Genomic DNA, 27,270 nt, shown 5'->3' with positions numbered 1-27,270 from the left:
CCACAGTTTGGAGACCACTGCTATAGAGAAAGGGCTACTCTACCAACAAGTGAAATTTGAATGACTTATGTTAGTTAATAAAAAAGTTATGCTCGCTTTTGCATTGCTTTTGATACAGCCCTCTTATATCAGATAGGTCATATGAGTTGTAAATCTGTTAGGGACATAGGCGTGTGCAGGGGGTGGGCCTGGGCACACCCTAATCACCCTTTGCAGTGCAGATTCCCCCTGCTGATATTTCACTAAAGCTTCTAAAAAAATTGTAAAAAATAATAAAAAATATAAATAAAATTGTAAAAAATAATACAAAAACAAGATAATAAACATAAAAACGACTGACACTGTTCACGGACACCATCCACTACTCTACTACTTTTTTACATTTATACATTTATTTAGAGTGTGCGTATATATATATATATATATATATATATATATATATATATATATATATATATATATATATATATATATATATATATATATAGGCACGCATGTGTGTTTGCATTTTGGGGTGCACACCCTAATGCAATAAGCTGCGCACACCTATGGTTAGGGTCCATATCATGGTAACAGGGTTCGGGACTTCCAGATTACAGTTGTCCCCACTAGGACTTGCACAAAACATTAAATCCTTAAAATATTAAAGAGCAAAAAATAAAATGCACTTACAAATATCAACGTCAGCTTCAGACTTGTCATAGATAATAGATAGCCCCTGGTGAAGTCCATGTGACGTAACGCATAGGGGAGGGTGCGATGACATCTCATTTGTCTGGATGTTAGCCGACTGTCTTCCCAGCTTTATGAGGATTAACCATGAATAGAAGGACACTCTAGCTGCTAGTGCAAAACAATTTGCTACAATTTTACATTGGATTGATATGCCGCAAACAGGGATATGGATTTTGATCTTTAGTCAAAATATGACAACCATTAACTATCGATTGCATCCATATAATCTCATGATCCGATTGATCAAAATATGATCATATTCATGAACAAAGTATCTCAGTGCTGTCAAGCAATGCAAAACGATCAATAATAATTCATCCCTGTCTGATCAACTTGGTTTGAGCGACTTTAAGTTTAAATTGATTTCCATACACTGCACTGATGATGGCCAAAAAAGCCCGAAACGGCTGTATGCAGTTTTCGAATACCTGGCTCTATAATATTAGGCTATCCATAACAAATCCTGGCAGCTCCTTCCTCATCCAATGGGTGATGTATTTTCAGCAGCCTAAACCAGGTGGCAAACTTTGCCTCTGCGATCCTTAGATTGCAACTCAAAGTGGCACATACATTACCGTGTTGCTATAGATACCTTACTGTATCCAGGACATCAAACCATTTCTTTTTCTTCTTTTTATTATTAAGTGCCAATTATGCATGCCGGTCTAAAAATAAAAAGATTACTGACAGTTTAAAAATGTGGAAAGTTCTACAAAACAAAAGCGAGAGTGGGATACATTAAACCGCGCTTGGCTACGAGCTTTTATGTTGGGCTCACATTGTAATCGGTTGTAAGTGAAAGAGCTCGATTAGACCTGCTGCTGGGCACTGGGGCAAATGAAATTATAACTCACTGCTCTGCCATGAGCTTATCTCCATGAGACGTGGAAGCAAGGAGAGGCTTCAATTAGTTTGTCCTCTCTGCTTCCGTAAGCTTGCTAGAAAAACTATGAAAACAGGTTTCCTTAAAGTGGAGCTGAACTCAAAATGGAAAAATGCAAAAAAATTATGATTTTGAGTAAGCATTTTCCTGAAAATATACCTGTTGTCTGGAATTCGTCCTAAAAAAAAAAAAAAGTGCACTTCCTGGTATTTGAGCGCTGACAGTGCCCGTGATCTTATAGTTGTATGGCTGTATTGAGAGATGGACACTATTCTGTACTCCTACTTCTGGACCTTTTGGCTGCCTTTGATATGGTTGACCATCCCCTTAAAAAACATTACTCCTTTGGTCTCCATGACTGTGGTCTTCACTGGCTTCCATCCTATCTATCCCACAACACCTTTAGTGTCACTTACAATTCTACTTCCTCCTCTCCCCTTTCTTTCTCCGTTGGGGTTCCCCAAGGTTCTGTTGCTGGGCCTCTCCTATTTTCAGTCTACACCTCCTCCCTGGGTCAGCCTCCCATGGCTTTCAAAATCATTTCTATGCTGACGACACCTAAATCTATTGCCGCGTACACACGACCGGACTATCCGGCAGACTAGGTCCGACAGTCTTTCCGACGGACTTTCGACGGAGTTCCGACGGACTTTCCAAATGGACGGACTTGGCCACACACGAACGGACTAAGTCCGTTCAAAAGTCCGTATGTTTTGAACATGATGACGTAAACGGGACAAAACAAGGAAGTTCAATAGCCAGTAGACAATAGCTTCCCTTGTGTCGTATTTGGTCCATCGGACGAGCATACAGACAAACGGTTTTCCCGATTTTAGCCTGTCAGAATTGAGTCAGTCGGATAGATTTGAAACATGTTCTATTTCTAGGTCCATCAAATTTTTTTTTTTTTAAACGATCGAACTAGCCCACACATTGGATTGTCCGATGGACTAATCCCTTCGGATCTAGTCTGCTGGAAAGTCAAGTCGTGTGTACGCGGCATACCTCTCCACCCCTCAACTCACTCCATCAATCTCCTCATGCATCACTAATTTACTAACAGGTATATCAGTCTGGATGTCACACCACTTCCTTAACCACTTGCCGCCCGCAGTGTGGCAATATGGCGATGGCAAAGTGGTTTAGTTATCCTGATCGGACGTCATATGAAGTGATCAGGCTAATAGAGCCGGCACGAGCCCGTGGGGGCACGCAGCGTGGCGATCGGAGGTGCTGTGTGTCAGTTTGACACACCGCAACTTCAATTGTGGTATGAAGCTTCTGACAGAGGCTTCATACCACGTGATCAGCTGTGACCAATCACAGCTGATCAACGCGTGAACCAGGAAGTGCCGGTAAACGGCTTTCCTCGATTCACGCTGACAGGGAGAGGTGATCGGCGGCTCTCGGCGGCGGCCCATCACCTCCCCCTCTATAAAGCCTGTCAGTGCCAATAAAAGTGCAGATCAGTGCCTATAACAGTGCCCAAAAAATTGCCAATCAGGGCCCCATCAGTAATGCCTGTCAATGCCCCATCAAAGTGTCAATAAGTGCCACTCAGTAAAGCAGTCAGTAGCTTCTCATCAGTGCTGCTTATCTAGTGCCATCTATCAGTGCCTATCAGTGCCACCTATCAGTGCCGCCTATCAGTGCCATTAGTGCCACCTATCAGTGCCATTAGTGCCACCTATCAGTGCCCATCAGTTTCTTTTTTGAAAATTGTCACTCTTTTTTCATTTATAGCGCAAAAATTAAAAACCACAGAAGTGATCAAATAAAACTAAAAGAAAGCTCTATTTGTGGGAAGAAAATGATAAACATATAGTTTGGTTACAGTGTTGCATGACCGCGCAATTGTCATTCAAAGTGCGACAGCGCTAAAAGCTAAAAATTGTCCTGGGCAGGAAAGGGGGAAAGTTCACTGGTACTGAAGTGGTTAAGCTCAACTTGTCCAAAACCAAGCTCTTAATATTTCCACCCCCACGTGCCTCTTCCCCTGACTTCTCTGTCCAGAGCAATGGTAAAACCATCAACCCTTCCCCAAATGGCTAGATGCTAGGTGTTATCCTGGAGTCTGAACTCTCATTTTGCCCCCACATCAAATCACTTTCCAAAGCTTGCTGCCTCAACCTCCGCAGCATCTCCAAAATACGTCCATTCCTAACCAACAAAACCACAAAGCTCCTAGTTCACTCCTGGTTATCTCTCACCTTGACTACTGCAACTCCCTCCTCGACCATCCCCTCTTCAGTCCATCATGAATGCTGCTCCCCTAACTTAAAAACTGCTCAGCACCTGCTACCCCTCTCTGCCAATTCCTCCATTAGCTGCCACTCACCCAACAAATTAAATTCAAAATACTAACACTATCTTACAAAGCCATCCATAACTCTGCCCCCAGCTACACCACTAACCTAGTCTCAAAATAGCAACCAAATCGTCATCTTTGTTCCTCCAAGACCTCCTGCTCTCTAGCTCCCTTATGACCTCCTCCCATACTCGCCTCCGAGATTTTTCCCGAGCCTCTCCAATCCTATGGAACTCCCTACCCCAATCTGTCTGACTATCTCCAACTCTATCCACCTTTAGGCGATCCCTGAAAACTTTTCTCTTCAGAGAAGCCTATTCTGCCTCCATCTAACAACTGTCTTTTCATTTTCTTCATCAGCCCATCCACCACAGTTATTACCTTTTTAATCATTTGACCCTCCCGTCTAGATTGTAAGCTCTATCAAGCAGGGCTTCCTCCTGTATTGAATTGTATTGTAACTTTACTGTCTGCCCTAACGCTGTAAAGTGATGCGCAAACTGTTGGCGCTATATAAATCATGTATAATAATAATAATAATAAATAATAATAATTTAATGCACTGCTCCCTCTGACTGCTAGTATCAGGAGATTTAGAGCGAGATTTGGTGATGTCACTACTGTGCTGCTCACTGTTCTCTTTGCTGGAGGCTATGACATGGGGAAGCAAAGCCCTGCCTCTACCAAATTGGCAGCCTCCACACGTGCTTCTCACTCTTTTCTTTGCTGGAGGCTCTGAGATGGGGAAGCAAAGCCCTGCCTCTACCAAGATTGCCACCTCCAAAACGTGCTGCTCACTCTTCTCTTTGCTGGAGGCTTTGACATGGGGAAGCAAAGCTCTGCCTCTACCAAGATGGCTGCCTCCACATGTGCTGCACATTCTTCTCTTTGCTGGAGGCTCTGACATAGGAGAAACAAAGCCCTGCCTCTACCAAGATGGCCGCCTCCACAGAGAGAAACAGTGCAGAATAGCTGCTTGAGTAACGGTTTGTTTACACTGATTGCATGCTAAACACTCTGTTTTAGCATGTGGCCAGCTGTCAGAGCTGCAGTGAAGGAGTAGTGCCATGCGCATTTCAGCACATCGCACTGTCATCTTTTTTTTTTTTTTTTTTTTAAATACAAAACAGAGCCTATTGGGCATACCCAGGCTCAGCACATAACATTGCAATAAAACAAACAAAAATAGAACCTCAACAGCAGTATTGGCACTAGGACAAAGCTACATGCTCCAATAACAGGTGAAGTTACTCTGGGATAACATTAAGCAAAATTGACAAAGATAGAAGTCACAACTCTTATGCCCTGTACACAGGGTCGGAAATTCCAACGGAAAAGGTCCGATCGGATTATATTGTTGGAAAATCTGATCGTGTGTGGGCTCTATCTGACTTTTTTTTGAGCAGGATCTCAAATTTTCCGACAAAAAAATCCGATCAGACTTTTTCCGATCGTTTGTAGAGAATTTCGATCGGACAAAGTGCCACGCATGCTCCGACAACTTTGTCTGACCGCGTGTATGCAACAACAGTTTCGGACAAAATCCATCGGAAAAAATCCAACGGATTTTGTGGTCGTAATGTCCTACCATGTGTACAAGGCATTAGACATGTGCATTAGATGTGGGTTCACCTATACACATGTTCACCTGTTTTTTTTGTTAGGTAGTATACTAGTTCGGAGGTTCAGGGTCAGTGTTAGTAGACAGGTCCTCTACCCAAATGTCCCAAACCGAGTGGCATTTTTTAGGGCATCCTCTCGCTAAATAGGTGGTAAATTAGTGTTCATTTTTTTCACATGGTTAAAGTTGGGGCAGGTGGAGATTTCCATTGGAGAAGAATAATTTTCCTTGCATAGAATAATAGTAATACTATCAGAGTCCTGGAGGCCCGAGGATGGACTGTCATCTTTTTTTTTTTCTAAAAAAGCCTTATTTGAAGCGTCACAAAGTGGCAATTCATTTATGTTTCCACATAGTAGCGCTGTGCGTTGCATTGCGGTGACATGTGGGACTTCCCTGTGAGCTGCAGTAAAATGCAACATCCGCACTTTGCTATAGTTCAACGCACAACACATCCTGGCTGCATTGCAGCGTGAACTGGGTACGTAATGATTGGCATTTTTCCAGTGCGCAAAAACACCAGTCACAGCGCCATGTGGGAATAAGCCCTAAAAGATATGTAACAAACGCTACAGCAGCAACAGATGAGGCCCACATCATTAGAGAAAACTTATTTTTAACTAAACAAATGGCCGGGAATCATTTTTGATTATACTTCAATTGGAATTAATCATAGAAAGACATTCTCTTCAGACTTAGGAAATGCATCTCCACTGTGATAGTGTTTGTTCTTTTTCTTTTATTAGAACATTTATCAGTTGCTTCTAGGCATGTCAATTGTTTGTTATCCACGAGCCGACCTGCACACTAACCTTGCCAGCTTTGATGTGAGATGAAAGAGATTTGGGCAGTATTTGGATTGGCACATGCCCTTTAATCTTTGCTGCTTGACATGTTGTGTGAATTATTTATTTCTGGTGGTATACAGAGTACGGAGGCGAGATGTGGGAATACCATATCTATAACTTCAGATGAGCGTCAAAGGGGTTGAATCAGATTAAAAATACATTTCTTTTAGACATATGAATATAACAGGTGGACGGGGCAAAACTGGAACATCGTTTCCGGAATTACTGACCTGTTCATTTTATGAAAACAGGGAAATTTAATTTTCATCAGAATAGATTTATGTCAGAGTCTCCAGGGACTCTTTATCTCTTTCGCTTCATTCTTTGTCTAGCATTAGTTCTTTGTTTAAAAGGAAAAAAATAAAAATAAGTGCAAGAATAGTGTTTACTTAAAGTGGTTGTAAACCCTTACAAACCACTTTGACCTACAGGTAAGCCTAGATTAAGGCTTACCTGTAGGTCCAAGAAATATCTCCTAAACCTACACGGTTTAGGAGATATTTGCCAAAAGACAGGCACTGAGCGCGTCAACGGCGATATGCCGCGAGTGGCGGCTCCCGTGTGCATGTGCGGGAGTGACGTCATCGTGGCTTTGCCGAATGACAGTGGTGGAGCAGCGAGACCCACCGAGAAGGTGGATGCTCCAGACTACAGGGGACAGCGATGACTTCCCTTGCCTCTTGTGTCATGTGACACATAATGGACTACTATGCGATGCATAGTAGTCCATTATGCTTTACCTTTGCAGGAAATCAAAGAGGAAGTAAACTCATCAGGGTTTACTTCCTCTTTAATCCAACTTAAACGAAATCACTGACATTCAACGCACCCCTCTATCCTCATAGTAAAAAAAAAAAAAAAGTTAAGCAGACACTGGTTAGGCCTATTATCCCTGATTAAAGAGGAAGTAAACTCTCCCACTCTGATGCTTCTTTTCAGTTAGTCCATTATAATAAGTAATTATCAGACTATAGCCACTGTAATCCAGCCCAAATCGCATATTACTTACTGTTTAAAGAAACTTTAAAAAAGTCCACAGTGGAGTGTATTTCCACCCTTACATTGAGCACTTCCTGTACTGTTAACCAAGCCTCCTTCTCAATCCAAAGTTTCTATGGCATCCCTGCTTCCCTGTTCATAGCTGACTTGTTTGTTTCATAGTATTTACTTGTGCTGATTACCTAGTGTTTGCCTGTATGAGTCCTATCAGCTTCAGCTGATAAGACTGCAATACTGCTGTCCCATTCCCTGGTTTACACTGTATGTAAGGTCACATGGTCACATGGTGTGTAGAAGGAAGCTCTGAGTGATTAGCAGCCTGCTGGGAGTTCAGTGTTGTGCCATAGGAAGTCCTGATAACAGATAGATAAGACATAGAGAGTGTGCCTTAAATCAGGGGAGATCTGGGCATGCTCAGTGACTTCATTCTAAAGAACAAAAAGGATTACAACAATACTAAGCCAGTAAGGAGATATCTACAAGCAGTGTTCATTAGGGTTTTTTATGCTGATTCACATGGGATAAAGTTGTAGGGGAGGGTTTACAACCAAGCGTATTGCTGATAGACAGCTGTTTCATCTGTATTCCTTTATTCGTTTAATTCATTAAGTAAAACCCCAGTCCTTGTTCTTTGTCTTTGGTAAATTCTGGCCTAGCCTTGCTCATTAAAATCGCCCTGCTGCTGGCCATTTTTATACTGCTGTATCATCTCTAGTATCCTTATTCTTGTAGTTGAAACACCTGCCTGTCTCTAGTATGCGGATTCTCCCTCCCTGCTGTATCATCTGCATTCCCTTAATGTAGTTAAAGCAGTTGTATACCCCGCTTGCTCATTTTTACCTAATGGTAAGACTTACCTGTAGGTAAAATGAATATCTCCTAAACCTGCACGGTTTAGGAGGTATTCACCCTGCAAGCAGCCACTGAAGTCAGCAGCGCATGCACTCTGAAGGTCCAGCGGACTGTGCCGGACCTTCAGAACTCCTCGCTGGAACGGAGGTCACCCGCGCGCATGCAAAGGAATGACGTCATTGCGGCTTCGGCCACTCATAGTGATGGAGCCCGGAAGAAACGCAGAGGGAACATGTCAGCTCTCTCAGTGGTGACCGGACCCGCTGCAGGGGCTTCGTTCTAAGGTAAGTATTTCATGTTGTGCTAGTATGCATTGCATACTATGCTATTGTCTTGCAGGTCATTATGCTATTGTCTTGCATGTTTTTTTGTTCAGCGGTTTACTACTGCTTTAAACCCCAGCCTGTGCTCTTTGTGTTTAGTAATTTCTGGCCTAGCCTTGCTCAATAAAACTTCCCTGCTGCTGGCCAATTTTATACTGCTGTATCATCTCTGATATCCTTATTCGTGTAGTTAAAACACCTGCCTGTCTCTAGTATGCTTCAAATGATTCTTCCTCCATAAAAATGTCTTGATGTTGGCCAATTTTACACAGCAACCCCTCTTTGTCTTTAGTACATTCTGACCAAGCTTTGCTCATTAAAACTGTCCTGCTGCTGCCCAATTTTACACTGCTGTATCATCTGCATTCCGTTGAAGTAGGTAAATCCCAGCCTGTGCTCTTTGTCTTCAGTAAGTTTTGGTCTAGCCTTGCTCATTGTCAACTGTCCTGCTGTTGGCCAATTTTACACTGCTGTTGTGTCACCTGCAGTATCCTAATACCTAATAGAGCTTGACACAAATTGGCCAATGCCAGGACAGTTTTTCATCGGTAAGAACGGGGAATGCCTGGCTGAATTCTATCTGATGACAAGCCTATCAGATTTGGATACTGTATGTAACCCAAGCCAATCATAGAAGAATTTTTTTGTCACCAGAAAATCACGATGTTCTGTAACACCACATACTAAATGAAGGCATCCCCAACAATGTTATTTAAATGATTTGTACAGTTTTAAAGTTGTCCTAAAGCCACATAAAAAGCCCTCTTCCTGGTTTTATAGTATTTTATATATTTTGGCATTGGTGCAGCGCCCGGCTTCCAATTTTTTTCTCTGTGTCCCTATATTAGCACTAAAAAGTACAGATGGAAATAAAAAAGCTTTCTTTTTAGTAGGGTAGGAGAAGGCTAGAACTCAGATTTTTATTGCTATCTGTGTCTCTCTATATTTTCCCTCAAATCCTGTCTTATGAAACCATTGTCATTGCGACAGACGGTACAACCGAACAATGATGTTTTAATGATCAAGGCTAGGCCCAAATGTACCGAGGACAATGACCATACAGTGGGGAAAAGAATTATTTGATCCCCTGCAGATTTTGTAAATTTGCTCACTTACAAAGAAATGAAGAGTCTATAATTTTGTGTCATACGTGTATATTATCATGATAATCATGGATGAATCATGATAATCATGGGTGAATCATGATAATCGTGGGTGAATCATGGGTGAATCATGATAATCATGGGTGAATCAGGATAATTGTGGGTGAATCATGATAATTGTGGGTGAATCATGATAATCATGGGTGAATCATGATAATTGTGGGTGAATCATGGGTGAATCATGATAATCATGGGTGAATCATGATAATCGTGGGTGAATCATGATAATTGTGGGTGAATCATGATAATCATCAGTGAATCATGGGTGAATCATGATAATTGTGGGTGAATCATGGGTGAATCATGATTATTGTGGGTGAATCATGGGTAAATCATGATAATTATGGGTGAATCATGGGTGAATCATGATAATCATGGGTGAATCATGGGTGAATCATGATAATCATGGGTGAAGCATGGGTGAATCATGATAATCATGGGTGAATCATGGGTTAATCATGATAATCATGGGTGAATCATGATAATCATGGGTGAATCTGAATCATGGGTGAATCATGATAATCATGGGTGAATCATGATAATTGTGGGTGAATCATGGGTGAATCATGGGTGAATCAGGGGCGAATCATGGGTGAATCAGGGGTGAATCATGATAATCATGGGTGAATCATGATAATCATGGGTGAATCATGGGTGAATCATGATAATCATGGGTGACAGAATATCAACCAAAAATCCAAAAAAAACACATGATACAAATATTATAAATTGGGTTGCAGTTCAGTGAGTAAAATAAATATTTGATCCCCAAGCAAACCATGACTTAGTACTTAGTAGAAAGCTTTTTTGCAAGCACAGAGGTAAGACGTTTCTTGTAGTTGGTGACCAGGTTTGCACATATATGGAGGGATTTTGGTCCACTCTTCTTTACGGATCTGCTCTAAATCCTTAAGGTTTCTTGGCTGTTGCTTGGCAGCTCAAAGTTTCAGCTCCCTCCATACATTTTCCATAGGATTAAGGTCTGGAGACTGGCTAGGCCACTCCATGATCTTAATATGCTTCTTCTTGAGACACTAATTTGTTGCCTTTGCAAAATGTTTTGGGTCATTGTCATTCTGGAAGACCCATCTTCAGTGTTCTGGCTGAGGGAAGAAGGTTCTCAACCAAGATTTTACATGGCCCCGTCCATTGACCCCTGAATGAGGCAAAGTCGTCTGTACCTTTATCAGAGAAACAGTCCCAAAGCATAATGTTTCCACCTGCCTGCTGGACTGTAGGGATGGTGTTCTTAGGGTCATAATCAGCATTTTTCTTCCTCCAAACACGGTGAGTCAATGCCAAAGAGCTCAATTTTGTTCTCATCTGACCACAGCCGATCCTTCTCGGAATCATTTAAATGTTCATTGGCAAACTTCAGACAGGCCTGTACATGGACCTTCTTGAGGAGGGGGACCTTGCAGGATTTCAATCCATGACGGGGTATTGTGTTACCAGTAGTTTGGTTGGTGACTGTGGTCCCGACTGCCTTGAGATCATTCACAAGCTCCTCCCGTGTAGTTCTGGGCTGATCCCTCACTTTTCTCATGATCATCCTCACCCCATGAGGCAAAATCTTGCATGGATCTCCAGACCGAGGGCGATTGAAGGTTATTTTGTATTTCTTCCATTTGTGAATATTCGCTCCAACAGTTGCCTCCTTCTCACCAAAATTCTTGTTGATGGTCTTGTAGCCCATTCCAGAATTGTGCAGGTCTACAGTCTTGTCCCCGATGTCCTGTGACAGCTCTTTGGTGTTGCCCATGATGGGGAGGTTTGAATGGAAGTAAAAGATTCTGTGGACAGGTGTCTTTTTATACACATAACGAGTTGTGGTGAGGAGCACCTTCTCAAATCGAAAGGACTAATCTGTGTACCACACAAGCACATACTGTAGCCAGTCTGTGGAAGCCAGAATTATTGTTGGCTTTTAGGGGATCAATTACTTATTTTACTCACTGAACTGCAACTCAATACCACTATGTACAATGGGCGAAATCAATCACAGGCAGGGCCGTCTTTAATATTGATTGGACCCTGGGCAAAACCCTGGGCAAAACTTTTCTTGGGGCCCCTCTATGCAGTTTTGCTCTCCACCTGCTCTGAGACATACAATAAAAAGCAGCTAGACTCAAAATCAGTTTACTGAATCAGATCAGGCAGCTACTGTGATTGGTTGCCAGAGGTTACAGTGTGCCATTACCGCTCACTGACTGGTTGCTAGAGGTTACAGCACTCATTACAGCTCACTGATTAGTTACTAGAGGTTACAACACATGATTTCTGCTTGTTGATTGGTTGCTAGAGATTACTATGTATATGACCTCAGGAAGGTATGATATACATATCAGTGCCGCTGTTCACCGCTATTTACATATGAATGCAGTCGCTATTTACATATGAATGCCAGTAATTTACATGTAAACACAGGGTTTGCAGGTGCGTCATCTGTACACAACAATAGGGCAGAACTGGACAGCATTAGTAGCAGCACTTCACACTGAGATATTGGGACAAAGCACAGGACTAAAACCTCAAGGGACGAGGGAATTTAAACTAGGATAGTTGCCAAGTATGAGGCAGCTGCTTTGGGCCCCACAACAATGACAGGGCCCAGGGCAGCTGCCCCTTTTGCCCTGCCTTAAAAACGGCCCTGATTACAGGTGAGCGTTAAAAACACAATTAGAAAACAATAACCTGCCTCAAAAACAAAGAAGGATACAAAGTAAATTAACGCGGGGGGGTACAAGGACAGGAAAATGAACGAATGAAAAGTTATAAAGTTATGTTATTTTAAAAATAGACTTGTGTCCCATCTCTGAATTCATCGCATTTTGCATTCTCATGTCTAATTCATGAATCCCCCAGGCTTCTCGTTCTAGAAGCCAACTGTGGGAGTCTCTCTTTACTACAAGAATTAAGATACTGCAGTGGATACAGCACAGTAAAATTGGCCAGGGGCCTGACACTGTATGTTGCACTTTCAACACGTCAAAACGTAAGGTCCTATCAACATAAAAAAAAAAAATGAAAAAGAAAAGAGAATCCAAAATATCTTTTGTTAACATGAAAACCTTTTAGAGCCCATCTCAGAGCAAATTGATTACGCAAGAAAATTATGTAAGGTGTGCCGTAGCCATCCAAAGCTTGACATATATAAAAAAATGAAAGAGGAAAAAACAATTTCATTTCTGCTTTGTAGTAGGACACAGCTCCTTATACCCTTTAGATGCTCGATTCATTTAATACCTAGTTGGTAATGTTGGATTATGGTTTATTCAAATACAGTGGATTAGAAGATCAAAGGACGGAAGGGAAATGCCGAGATATCCAGGTGAAGGAAACTAGCAGTCTTAACGGGAATGCAATTATATCGCTCCTGAGAATTCCTTTGATGAACCAGAATGTAAAACCTGTCGTTTTTTGGATTCAGTGAAGATTTATGGTCAGAATTTCTTGTTGGTATCAGTGAAGGCAAATTTCAGTACAAGTCTGGCCTAGTACTTTGGGACGGGCACGGGGGAGTCTGGGGGTGTTAAATAGAAAAGGATTACTAATCTCTAAAGCTTAGTGAAGGTTTGATATTGTAATCTTCTAGCTTTGCTAGGGGAACTGTGGATGATGGGGCACAGCTGGCACTCTTCCCCAGCATTGTAAAGCCCCATACACACTATCAGTATTTCTGCTAAGTTTTTCCATCAGATTTACCAAAACCATATAATATGAGGTCAAACCTTAGAAGTTTCAATTCGTATGCAATCAGGCAGGCCCTTCTACTACATGGTTTTGGTAAACCTAAAGGAAAAACACAGCAGAAAAACTGATAGTGTGGCTTAAAGGTGGCCCTTTAAACAATATGTAGCACCACCCCACAGGAGCCACTTGGTAGATTGGGTTCTGTTCTTCTGCCTCGACTCTGAGGACAAGCGATGTCTTTGACAAAGGTCAAGCCGGTAGTTTGCCTCCATGGCCTTATCCTCTTTCTGTTCTTCTACCTCGACTCTGAGGACAAGCGATGCCTTTGACAAAGGTCAAGCCGGTAGTTTGCCTCCATGGTCTTATCCTCTAAGCCCTTGTGCACACGGTCGGCGATTCCGACAACCAAATCCGTCGGAGTTATTCCGACGGATTAATTCCCGGAAGAGGTCCGGAAGTGATGTTGCATACACACGGTCGGACTAAGTTGTCGGAAAATCCGATTGTACATAACGTTATGACGTTATTTCGTTAGGACGGGACTACGTTCAGGCTAGTAGCCAATAGCTTTAGTCTAGGAATTTGATCTGAGCATGCGTGGCACCTTGTCCGTCGGAGTAGGCTACACATGATTGGAGTATGTCCGATCGGAGCATTTTGTCGGAAAATTTAACCGGCAAGTTGGAAAAATTGGTCTGTTGGATATTCCGACGGAAACAGTCCGATGCAGACCACATACAGTCAGAATATCCGACAAAACGGTCCGATAGGAAACATTCCGACGGAAACTCCGACCGTGTGTACAAGGGCTAAGACCAACAAAGGGTAAACCCGGCCACGAGGGGGTACAACCTATGTTGCAAGCTGACTCTGCTGCTGCTCCAGTCTCTGTGCAGGCACCCACCTCGAGTATTACCTCTATAAGAGGTATGTCTGCTTCAGCCCCGCTTCCCTAGCGATTTGGAGGTGATGCAATCCAGTGCAGAGGGTTTCTCAACCAGGTTGAGATATACTTTGAGATGCTGCCCCAGGCGTTTCCCGCGGACAGAAGCAAAGTAGGTTTCGTGATATCTTTGCTTTCTGAGAGAGCCTTGGCCTGGGCAAACCTGTTGTCTTGAGCTACCCTGAGTTTGTGGCTTTGTTTAAAAGGGCATTTGACGTCCCCGCACGCTCCGCTTCTGCTGCCTCATGTCCATCGAACAGAGTACGAGAACTGTTGCCGACTACGCCATTGAATTCCGTACTCTGGCAGCAGAGGCTGCTTGGAACAATGAGGCCCTCATGGCTGCTTTTTCTCTTGGTCGCTCGGATACCATCAAGGATGAGATAGCTTCCCCGAGATATACCCACTGAGCTGGAGGGGTTGATCACGTTTGCCATCCTCATTGACTCCAGACTCAGAGAAATACTCTCTTTGAAGAAGCGCTTGAGGAAGCCTCCTGTACGTTTGTCTCTCCGCCCTGTTGACACCGGGATAAGAAAATGGACACTACAATGCTACTGGGAACATAAATATAGATATTCTGCAAACAACTAAGGTTCAGTATCAAAAAGCAAACATCAGACTGGTTAGTGATAATCAAACCCAATATATTATCAGGGGTTGCACACTGGGGCGCTTTGCAGGCGCCATAACGCTAAAAATAGCATCTGCAAAGCGCCCTGAAAGAGCCGCTGCTGTCTCTCCAGGGCTTTTACACTGGAGCGGTGCGCTGGCAGAACGCTAAAAAAAGTCCTGCTAGCAGCATCTTTGGAGTGGTGAAGGAGCGGTGTATACACCGCTCCTGCCCATTGAAATCAGTGGGGCAGCACGGCTATACTGCTGGCATAGTGCTGCAGCGCTTTGCTGGTGTTTTAACCCTTTCTTGGCCACTAGCGGGGGGTAAAAGCGCACCACTAGCGGCTGAATAGCGCCGCAAAATTGATGGTAAAGCTCCTCTAAAAATAGCGTCACTTTACCGCCGACGCACTCACTGCCCCAGTGTGAAAGGGGCCAAAATAGCAGTATGGACATAAACTAGTAATTAAGGGAATCACAGTTCAGTAAACACTATGGGCTTGATTTACTAAAGCCAACCAGACTGTGAACTTTGCAAAGGGTCGTTGCTCCAGAATTTAGTAAATGATGTAAAGCTCCACTTTCCAAAGAATACCCAATCACGTGCCACAAAAAAAAAAAAGAAAACAGCATTTGTGCTTGCACATGAATGGATGATGGAAGTCAGCAGAGCTTCTGCGTGTTTACTAAGCTCTTGCGCAACTGCAACTTTGCAAAGTGCACAGCCTATTTGCCATTAGTAAATCAACCCTGTCCCCCACTATCTCCTCATTGGCTGTGATTGACAGCAGTGGGAGCCAGTGGGCCCCCGCTGCTGTCTCAGCTAATGAGATGGTAAGTCCTGAGACAGCCAAGGCTACCATGAACATTGCTAGATCGGAGGGAGTTTAGGTATGGATTGGGGGGGGGGGGCACTGCACATAGAATGCATGAAGGTAAAAAAAAACACTCAGCCTTTAGAACCACTTTAAGCAAAGACAAGGTTATCACTAAATAAACAGGTCCAGAGCAGAAATTTAAAAATGACTCCGGTCCATAGGGGGGTATACAGGTGCAAAAGCTGAATTCATTAATAACGATGCAAAGTTTCCCCTTATAGAGCGGGACTTTATAGGCATAAATTGTGACACATACAAACTTATAAAAAAGTATAAAGCATTTTTATTTAACAATTATCCAAAGAAATGATCAAGAAAACAATTGAAATTGTGTGAAAAACATTATATATATTAAAAAGGTTTTTGCTGTACATTTTGTTGTTGAGTGCGTACTATTTCAGAACAATCACAGAAATATATGCATTCAAAAAATAAAATCAATACAACATATGCATTTGATATTGCCTACGCGTTACGGAGTCTTTTTACTGCTTCTTCAGGGACGGTTCGACATGCAATTTTATTTTAAATGTAGCAATCTAGGATAAAAAAAAAAGAAACACATTTTTCAACAACAACATAAGTCACAGCAATGCTTGTATCCACTACATGGAGGAAGAAAAGAGAAAGAGAGATAAGAGGGGAAAAGGGACAAGGGAGAAAGAAGGAAGGGAACAGAAGAAGTGCAGAAAAACAGAAGAAAGCAGAGAAAGAAAGAAGGAATTAAACAGGAGGGCTCGTAGAAAGGGGCAAAGAAGGAACAGAGGGAAGGGGAAAGAAACAATATGTGTGCTGCTAATATACTCACATGTACAGCAAAGCATCAGTTTCCGAGAGGTCTTAAAGTTAGACCAATTGGACCACAGAAAAAACAGATCTCCTGGGTGCAAACCGGGATCACGGTGGCAGGTAACTAGGGGTGCGGACAAGAAATGGTTACCGTATATACTCGAGTATAAGCCGAGATTTTCAGCCTCTTTTTTGAGGCTGAAAGTGCCCCCCTCGGCTTATACTCGAGTCATCGCTGTCTGCCCGCTCGATCAGCGTGTCGAGCAGACAGACAGCGGCCATTCTGATTCAAAAGCCGCGCCTCCGGCTCCCCCTTCGCCTGTGATAGGCGGAACACTGAATTTCCCAGCAGCCTGTGTTCCGCCTATCACGGACTTCGTATCATCCTCGTACTACGGACGAGGATGATACGACGTCTGTGATAGGCGGAACACAGGCTGCTGGGAAATTCAGTGTTCCGCCTATCACAGGCGAAGGCGGCGGCGCAGCTTTTGAATTTTACAATGGCCGCCGACGAACGAAGAGGGCACGGGACGGAGGCAAGGCACAGGACGGCACGGCACGGGACGGGACGGGACGGGACCGGAGGCAAGGCACGGCGGCGAGGCACGGCGGCGAGGCACGGAGGCAAGGAGGCTCGGCACGGGACGGAGGCTCGGGACAAAGGCTCAGGACACAGGTAGGCTGGACACACACACACACACACACACACACACACACACACACACACACACACACACACACACGGATACACACACACACACAGGGATGGATGGATGGATGGAGACACACACACACAGGGATGGACGGACACACAGGGATGGACGGACACACAGGGATGGACGGACACACACACAGGGATGGACAGGCATGTCTTACCCTCGGCTTATACACGAGTCAATAAGTTTGCCAGTTTTTTTGGGGGTAAATTGGGGGCCTCGGCTTATATTCGGGTCGGCCTATACTCGAGTATATACGGTATATAGATCTACAACTGAATGTGACTTTCCACATTAATAATATTTATTCATAAAGTATCAAAATATGTTGCCTATTATCCTCACATAAAAGGGAAAACTGAGGATAAACATATGGTAATTCTATTCATATTACAAACGTCAAAAAAAAAAAAAAAGGGTTATATTAGTCTCAAAAAATATGATATCGAATTAATTAATAATTACAATATTTATAATAGACCGAGACGTTTTAGCTAATATCACTTGCTGGTCCCATGTAATCTTTTTTTCTTCTTCTTCTTTCTGGTGCAGCGTATGCAGTTTGGGAGTCGGCTCCTCAATCAATGGGGAGTTGGATGCAATTATACATTTGGGGGTTAGCTGTGTTACTTTTTTCTGTGTTCTGTGACTCCTTTATGCATGAATAAATGGGACACTGCGTTTAATTCATTATTCAACAAGACCAAACATAGGATGAACTGTGCTTTATTCTTTAACCTTCATTTTCATATCAACATGCTGGGTGAAAACATACTTCTTGGTTTAATTAGTGAGCTGCACATCTAGGCCATCTTTCATTTCCTGAGAGGTTTCTCGTAAAGTTGACCTGTCATTAAAAAGAAAAGAAAAAATCTGTACCAAATGACATCTATTCATATTACCTACAGTTTTAAAAATCATTAATTTCCTGCTTGTAAAGGAAATAAGGTGCGGGAGAAGAGGTCGCACATACATACAGGAGACGTTCGTTTTTGACAGCAGTAATAAAAAAGTTCAAAAGGGAGGGTTGGAATATTTTTTTCTCAAACAAACACATTTTTAACAGTGTAATGTCCCATAGCCCTTGTACACACGGTCGGAGATTCCGTTGGAATGTGTCCTATCGGACCGTTTTGTCGGATATTCCGACTGTGTGTGGTCTCCATCGGACTGTTTCCGTCGGAATATCCGTCGGACCAAATTTTCCAACTTGCTGGAAATTTTTTCCGACAAACTGCTCCGATCGGACATACTCCGATCATGTGTAGCCTACTCTGACGGACAAAGTGCCACGCATGCTCAGATTAAATTCCTTGACCAAAGCTATTGGCTACTAGCCTGAACGTAGTCCCGTCGTAACGAAATAACGTCATCACGTTATGTACAATCGGATTTTCTGACAACTTGGTCCGACCGTGTGTATTCAACAGTTTCGGACAAAATCCAACGGATTTGGTTGTCAGAATGTCCGACCGTGTGTACAAGGGCATACACTTGTTCGGATTTTCCGACGGAAGATGTTCGATGGGAGCTTTTTGCCGGAAAAGCTGCGTGTAGGCTTCATCGGACATTTTCCATCTAAATTTCCGTCGCACAAAAATTTAGATCTGGACCTCAAATTTTCCGACAACAAAATCCGTTGTCGGAAATTCCGATCACATGTACGCAATTCCGACGCACAAAGTTCCACGCATGCTCAGAATCAAGCAGAAGAGCTACACTGGCTATGGAACTTCATTTTTCTCGGCTCCTCGTACGTGTTGTACATCGCCACGTTCTTGACGTTCGCAATTTCCGACCAACTTTGTGTGACCGTGTGTATGCAAGACAAGTTTGAGCCAACTTCTGACAGAAAAGATGCATGGGTTTTGTTGTCGGAATGTCCGATCAATGTCCAGTCGTGTGTACGGGTCATAAGGCCTCATGCACACTGCAGCTGATAAATGTTTTGGGGATTTTTTTTTTAACAGCCCTTGAACTCCTCTCTATGTTATCCTATGTGTCCATGCACACATGGACATTTTTTTTTTTTAAGCTTATCAGCAGGAGAGTCTATGGGCTGTTGTCTGGAAGCCCTAAAATCGCATTCAAGAGCAGTTCTTCTGACCACAAAAAATGCAGAAAAATGTGCATAAATGCGCTTTTATCAGCGTTCAGAGTTGTTTTACATTGCAGAGCTGAATGTAAGCTGGTGTCATTTTACAAAAGCGCCCAAAAACACTGACGCTGAAAAATGCTCAAAAAAACATGTATAAACACGATTAAAAAGCACGTTTTTTAACGCAGACGTTTCCTGCCAGTAGTCCGACGTCCAGAAAGACTTTTTTGAACGTCCTATGTGTTTTTTGCTTGCGAAAACCTATTTAGTCCAAAATCCAATGTTAAATCTAAACAAAATTTTGAAGTACTGTACTTTCAAATGATGTATGTACTGAGAATTTTCATGTGAATTGTTGTTAGAAAATCTATAAGTGTATTACACGCCTTAGAAGAAGTAATGAGTTGTGTTACTGTCTGGCCACAGAAGAACTGCATGTTATAAAAAAAAATAAAAAAAAAAATTGACACCTTCCTCTCATTTCTCCCGTAGTATCGTATGCTGAGGGTTATGATTGACTAGACAGCAACAGTATCTGCCCCTCTTTCTTCTGTGTCTCCTCTCTTCTCTGCTGTGTCTGCTTGCCCTTCTCCTGTATCTGCACCCTTCTCATGTATCTGCACCCTTCTCCTGTATCTGCACCCTTCTTCTGTGTCTGCACCCTTCTCCTGTGTCTGCCACCTTCTCCTGTGTCTGCACCCTTCTCCTGTGTCTGCACCCTTCTCCTGCGTCTGCACCCTTCTCCTGCGTCTGCATCCTTCTCCTGTGTCTGAACCCTTCTCCTGTGTCTGCACCCTTCTCCTGCGTCTGCACCCTTCTCCTGTGTCTGCACCCTTCTCCTGTACCCTTCTCCTGTGTCTGCACCCTTCTCCTGCGTCCGCCACCTTCTCCCTTATTTGCACCCTTCTGCTGTGCCCACACTCTTCCTCATTATCTGCCACCTTATCCCTTATGTGCATCCTTCCCCTGTGTCTGTACCCTTCTCTTGTGCCTGCACCCTTCTCCTGTGTCCATCCGTATTTTCCCTTTATCTTTTTATTTATCCTGCATCTGCACCCTTATGCTATATCTGCACCCTTCTCCTGTGTCTGCCCTCTTCTCATTTATCTGCACCCTTCTCCTTTATTTGCCTCCGTCACCTGTATTTGCACCCTTCTTCTGTATCTGCACCTATTCCCTGTGTCTGCACCTATCTCCTGTGTCTGCACCCTTCCCCTTTATCTTCCCCCTATATCTGCACCCTTCTCCTATATCTGTACCCTTCTCCTTTCTCTGCACCCGTCTCCCTTATCTGCAGCCTTCTCCTGTATCTGCACCCTTCCCCCTTATCTGCACCCTTCCCCCTTGTCTGCACCCTTTTCCTGTGTCTGCACCCTTCCACTGTGCCCACACACTTACCCTTTATCTGCCATCTTATCCCTGTGTCTGCACCCTTCCCCTGTGTCTGCACCCTTCTCATGTGTCTGTACCCTTCTTTTGTGCCTGCGCCATTCTCCTGTGTCCATACCCTTTTGCCCTTATCTTTTTATTTATCCTGTATCTGCACCCCTCTTCTTTATCTGCCCCTTCTCCTTTATCTGCACTCCTTTTTCTGTTTCTGCACCCTTCTCCTTTATCTGCACTCCTTTTTCTGTTTCTGCACCCTTCTCCTTTATCTGCACCCTTTTCCTGTTTCTGCACCCTTCTCCTTCATCTGCCTCCTTCATCTGTATTTGCACCCTTCTCTTGTATCTGCACTCTTCCTGTATCTGCACACTTGTCCTGTATCTGCATCCATCTCCTGTGTCTGCTCCTCTGCACCCATCCCCTGTGTCTGCACACATCCCCTGTGTCTGCACCCATCTCCTGTGTCTGCACCAATCTCCTGTGTCTGCACCCATCTCCTGTGTCTGAACCCATCTCCTGTGTCTGAACCCATCTCCTGTGTCTGAACCCATCTCCTGTGTCTGCACCCATCTCCTGTGTCCATACCCATCCCCTTTATCTTCCCCCTATATCTGTACCCTTCTAATATATCTGTACCCTTCTCTTGTATCTATATCTAACTTCTGTATCTGTACCTTTCTCCTGTATCTGCACCCTTCTCCTGTGTCTGCATCCTTTTCCTGTGTTTACACCCTGGTCTTATATCTGCACCTTTCTCCTGTTTCTGCACCCTTCTTTATCTTCCCCCTTTTCCTGTTTCTGCACACTTGTCCTGAATCTGCACCCATCTCTTGTGTCTGCACCCTTCTCCTGTGCCCACACCCTTCCCCTTTATTTGCCACCTTATCCCGGTGTCTGCACCCATCCCCTGTGTCTGCTCCTTTCCCCTGTGTCTGCTCCCTTCCCCTGTGTCTGCAACCATCCCCTGTGTCTGCTCCATTCCCCTGTGCCTGCACCCTTCTCCTGTGCCTGCACCCTTCTCCTGTGTCAGCACCCTTCTCCTTTATCTGCACCCTTCTCCTGTGTCTGCACCCTTCTCCTTTATCTGCACCCTTCTCCTTTATCTGCACCCTTCTCCTGTGTCTGCACCCTTCTTCTGTGTCTGCACCCTTCTCCTGTATCCAGCCTACCAAGGCCATTTTTCTTGGAGTTGCTCTGATCACATTTTACAAATTCAAATGTTAATCAAAGTTCAAAGTAATAATACCACTATTCCAAAGTATCTGTTCAAGAAATGGGTCACATATGGCACAGGAGTGGCCCTGCAGGGAAGAGAAATCATAAGACCATAGCCAGGACGTGGGAGTTTTAGCCATGCTATGCAGGGCAATTGGGGGACAAGGGGGGTTGGGGAACTCAGCAATGTACATTCACTTGCATTGTAAAGGACCAAAGCTCCCCTTTAAAGAGGAATGAGTTATTTATCCACTTCCATACTGGGCTTATTCAACACCCAACAGTTGATCCAAAAATCCGTTGGGGTACCGACATTGTGGGCTCCCTGAACAGGTAAGTGTTTTAATATTACAAGTCAGCGGCTACAAATACTGTAGCTGCTGCAACCCCCCCCCCCCCCCCCCCCAGGCTGGAACACCTCTTTAATGTGAAATCCCTGGTGCTCCTGCCAGTCAGTTCTCTAGCTATGGTGGGAACTCAGTGTACTCTCCTCAAATTACCAGACTTGTCCTGACCCGCCCTTGCTGTACAGCCGTTCACTGGGAAGCTCAGTGTGCTTTTGCTTCTATTCTCCCCACAGCTCTTATTAAGCTGAGAACAGGGGGAATGTGATCACTTGTAAAAAAAACATTATGAATACCTTTGTTATATCTATGCAAAAATGTTTGGCCTTTCATTTCTATTTTAAACTGAATGGATTGTTTTACAAGGTGATCGTTTACAATCAGTTTAAGTTGGACTCTGATTGGCTACCATGCACAGCTTCTCCAGATTTTGCACTCTCCAGTTTAAGTAAATCAACCCCACAGTGCTTTAGAAAAAGAAAAGTCATTGCGTTAAGTTTTAGGTCTCTTTTAACCGCTTGCCAATCAGCCAATGTCATTATACTGCGGCAGGTTGGCTCTTGTGGGTGAATCGCCGTAGGTGTACGTCAGCCGCTTTAAGAGCGATAGGGAGCACCTGTGGCGTGACGCTGGAGCCGATGAGTGTGGCTGTTGACCACGATGTCCGCCAGCCACCCGCGATCACTCAACAGAGAGCCAGAATGGGAATCTGTCAATGTAAACACACAGATCCCCATTCTATCAGGGGAGTAGAGAGAGATCTTCTGTTCCTAGTGATCAGGAACAGCGATCTTTCTACTCCTCCAGTCAGTCTCACCCCCCCCCCCACAGGTTTGAACACCTCCCTAGGGAACACTTAACCCCTTGATCGCCCCCTAGTGTTAGCCCCTTCCCCACCAGTGACATTTATACAGTAATCAGTGGCTATTTTTAGCTCTAATCGCTGTATAAATGTCACTGGTCCCAAAAAAGCGTCAGAAGTGTCCGATCTTTCCGCCGCAATGTCGCAGACCTGCTAAAAATTGCTGATTGCCTCCATTACCAGTAAAAAAAAAAATGCTATAAATCAATCCCCTATTTGTAGACGCTATAACTTTTGCACAAACCAATCAATATACGCTTATTGCGTTTTTTTTTTTTTACCAAAAATATGTAGAAGAATACATATTGGCCTAAACTAATGAAGATTTTTTTTTCTTTTTTTGGGGGGTGATATTTATTATAGCAAAAAGTAAAAAATATTGTTTTTTTTTTTCAAAATTGTTGGTCTTTTCTTGTTTGTAGCGCAAAAAAATAAAAACCGCAGAGATGATCAAATACCGCCAAAGGAAAGCTCTATTTGTGGGCAAAAAAAGATATACATTTTGTTTAGGTACAATGTTGCACGACCGCGCAATTGTCAGTTAAAGCGACGCCGTGCCGTATCGCTAAAAAATGACCTGGTCATTAAGTAGGCAAATCCTTCCGGTCCTTAAGTGGTTACATTAGACTTCCACCATTGCAAATGTACCTACTCCTTGACTTGGAATAGTAAAGTCATAAAAAGAATGTCTATTTTTTGCTGATCTGCCGGGTTTTGGAGGTGTCGTTTATCAAATCCGCCCGGTTGTCACAATCACAGAACAATATGTAAATACAATCAGTACATTGCAGATTTGAAGATGACTCACAAATATAGCTGATAGGAAACTACAGTATGAATCATATACTGCACATCGTTGTCAAGAAACTCCATTATGATTATCTTTACCTTGCTGTTCCTCTATAGCGGCTTTTGTCAATTTCTTTTCTTTTTACCCCGGAGGAACTCTTGGATTTTTTTTGGGGAAAATTTAGGGAAACGCTAATTATTTTTTCTAATCGACAGATCTTGGTGCGTTAGTATGATCTAGTAGATACTGCATGACAATAAAAATGTAGTTATAAAAGGAAATAAAATAATTTGTGGCAAGAGTCTTTTTTCATCCCATGGAGATCTTCTTTCATCCCATGGGCATGGACACCAAGGCATTTTTCCTCCCTGTGACATTACCACCCTATGACCATTTTATCCTCACGCCAATGTCAGCCTTGTCAAGGCATTTTTCCTCCCTGTGACATTACCACCCTATGACCATTTTATCCTCACGCCAATATCAGCATTGTCAGGGCATTTTTTTTTCCTTTGCCACTGTTAGTCCCATTTTTTATGTGATAATATTTGCAGCACTCATAAACTCCTCAGTACTTTGCAGTGCAAAAAGTGGGCTCTCTGGACTGTGTTAACACGACTAAATTCCCATCTATGGTAATGTATGAAGTCAAAGGAGAACTTTGCTCCACAATAACACATTAAGTCCATAATAATTGCATTTTTGGTGCTATTTATGTTTTTTCATTTTTATCTATAGTGGCCCTGTCCCTAACATCCATTCTTGTCTAGGCAAGCAGCACATGTCCTGCTCCTGCATCCCCATGGAAGACTTGTAGACAGGTGCAGACCAACTTTTTTCACTGCAGGTGGCGCTCCTCCACAACGGCATCTGGAGAGGAAGTCAAGAGCAACACAGTTCCTCTATGGTTTCCTGGGTCACCGGGGAAGAACCCAAATTGGATGCTGTCCCCCCATGTGGCAACCATCTTGGGTCAGGCAAAGCCTTTTTAAGGCCCTGGTTTCCAGGTTTGGTATGCTTTATGAACGTCTGCAGTGTAGGGAATGGTACCCTGCCTGTTAGGGACAGTACTAGCATTAAGGAAAGAATCCTGATGAGGAGTGAAAGTGTAGTGTCATAACTACTATGGACCTTATCCCACTTGGCCATGAGGCGGCCAGGCCGCATTCCGCTCTCTTAAAAGATGCTGTCAACCTGTTCTCTTCACATTGTTGGAAAGTGTGAGTGTACCCAGTTAGGCAGGCGTTTGGTTTGTTGTGAACTGTCGTTGCAATACTTCAATACAAGTTTTCTATTGCACCTGACTATGTGAATTATTGCCACCGCACCCCACCTACAGACCCCTGTCTCATATTCCAAGGGGGCTTCCGGTGGCTGAGCTCTATGTGCAATATCTGGTCAGGCTGCCTGAACCTAGAAGAGGCAGCTGGCTGAAGAGGACCAAGATGGTGGCATTGGGACACAGGCTATGATATATAAACAGCGTACAACTCTGGATCTACTGGACAGGTGTGCAGGGCTGGCATCAGGGGGTACATGCAGTACTCATGTAAGGGGCCCAAGTGTCCCTAGGGGCCCAGCCAGCCAGGGCCTGCTCCCACCTACAGCAGAACATGAAATTCATCTCGTACCAGCTCCGCCGCTAATCTGTGTGCCGCTGTAGAGAAGCATAAACAAGACAAGCCTCCACCGCCTACTTACACTTTCACCCCAGCAACCCCCCCCCCCCCCGTATTTTGTAAGTATTCTGCACACAGTAATGAAGTTCAACAAGCCGCTCCCGGAGAGCACCAGTTGACGTCATTTTTCAGACTGGCAACATCCCCAGCAGCAGGTGATCGTGGCCAGCGCTCGCTCCTCATGCATTCCCTGCTGAGGCGGAGCCTGCTGGCTGCTGCTGGGTTTGCTTGCAATGTGATTGGCCGGCACAGGGGCAAGGGCGTGGCCAGCTAATACACGGTGCCCATGGACACAGCAATAACAGGCGCATAGATCTGAGAGTGCAGTATGGAGGGTAAGTTGCAAAAATATAATGTGTGCTGCTGACTGTGCCCCCTGTAGATTTTATTTGGACTTTATCTCCTTCTTGGATGGGACACCCTGAGGTTGACAAGCTGGTTTAATTGATTTGCAAATTGAAAATGGATGACTCTGGGTGCAGAATAGAGTTACATTTTGGAGAGCCTCTTCACTATATAAATCTCATCTTCACCCAGAGTCATCCTCATCCATTTTCACAATGCAACTCAATCATCTTCACCGCCACCCAGCATCTACTCCATCCCTCCAATCTCCACAATGCATCACCACCCACGCCCAGTACCACCCATCCCTCCAGTCTACACAATGCATAGCCACCCACGCCCAGTACCACCCATCCCTCCAGTCTACACAATGCATCGCCACCCACGCCCAGTACCACCCATCCCTCCAGTCTCTACAATGCATCGCCACCCACGCCCAGCACCATTCATCCCTCCAGTCTTCACAATGCATCTCCACCCACGACCAGCACTATCCATCCCCCCCAGTCTCCACAAAGCATCCCCACCCATGGCCAGCACCATCCATCCCTCCAGTCTCCACAATGCATCACCACCCACGCCCAGCACCATCCATCCCTCCTGTCTCTAAAGGTTTAAGAGTGTTAAAATAAAAGTGGGTGCACGAAGGACTTGGTGGGATGGCCTGTGGGTGGATTTGATGGGACGATCAGTGGCCCTGGAGAATGTTGGGGGTTGGGACCCAGGCCTAAAGCTGTGTAAGGGGCCCCCAAATTTCTGATGGCTGCCCTGCAGGTGTGTATGTATTTTGAAGAGAACCCAGCATAAATAGGAAGAGGGATGGAAAAGTGGGGGTGGGAGGAAGTTCCTCTTTAAGCAGAGGAGATAGAAGTGGGTAAATTAGCAGACATTCTGTAAGCTTTGATGCTGTCCAGGCTGGAATTATAGTCGCCATCATATTCAAGCATACCACATTTGTAAAACTGGAAATAGAAAACAGTGTTATTAATGCCTTACTTGACTTTGCTTTGATGCAAAGAGTGAGAAATCGTCAAAATCCTCTGTAGTCTGCTGCCTTGGGATCCGAGAGTGAAGCCCACCCTAAAACAGTCTCTGCTGCTAGAATAGATGAGCTGCTCTTTGGTTTGCTTGCTCTGCAGGAATAAACATGAATGTAACCTTTATGAAAGTGTACCTGCCCTC

General features: G+C 44.0%; 1 protein-coding gene and 1 long non-coding RNA gene across 3 annotated transcripts in view; one reads left to right on the top strand and one right to left on the bottom strand.

Moving 5' to 3' along the window:
* Window positions 1-27,270, top strand: part of LOC143927370 (disks large homolog 2) — a 1,494,912-nt gene that overhangs the window by 1,083,874 nt on the left and 383,768 nt on the right. The window lies entirely within an intron of this gene.
* Window positions 16,145-27,256, bottom strand: LOC143927371 (uncharacterized). The gene is made up of 4 exons (XR_013262266.1): window positions 27,085-27,256; window positions 18,145-18,216; window positions 16,670-16,774; window positions 16,145-16,400 (listed from the first exon to the last, which is right to left on the bottom strand). It is a non-coding gene; the product is annotated as an uncharacterized LOC143927371 (long non-coding RNA).

The sequence above is a fragment of the Lithobates pipiens genome, unplaced genomic scaffold (genome assembly GCF_037356315.1).
Source record: "Lithobates pipiens isolate NorthernLeopardFrog02 unplaced genomic scaffold, aLitPip1_a1.2 Scaffold_23, whole genome shotgun sequence".
Lineage (NCBI taxonomy): Eukaryota > Metazoa > Chordata > Amphibia > Anura > Ranidae > Lithobates > Lithobates pipiens.
The sequence above is the reverse complement of the archived record's forward strand: the minus strand, read 5'-3'. Positions and strand labels throughout refer to the sequence as shown.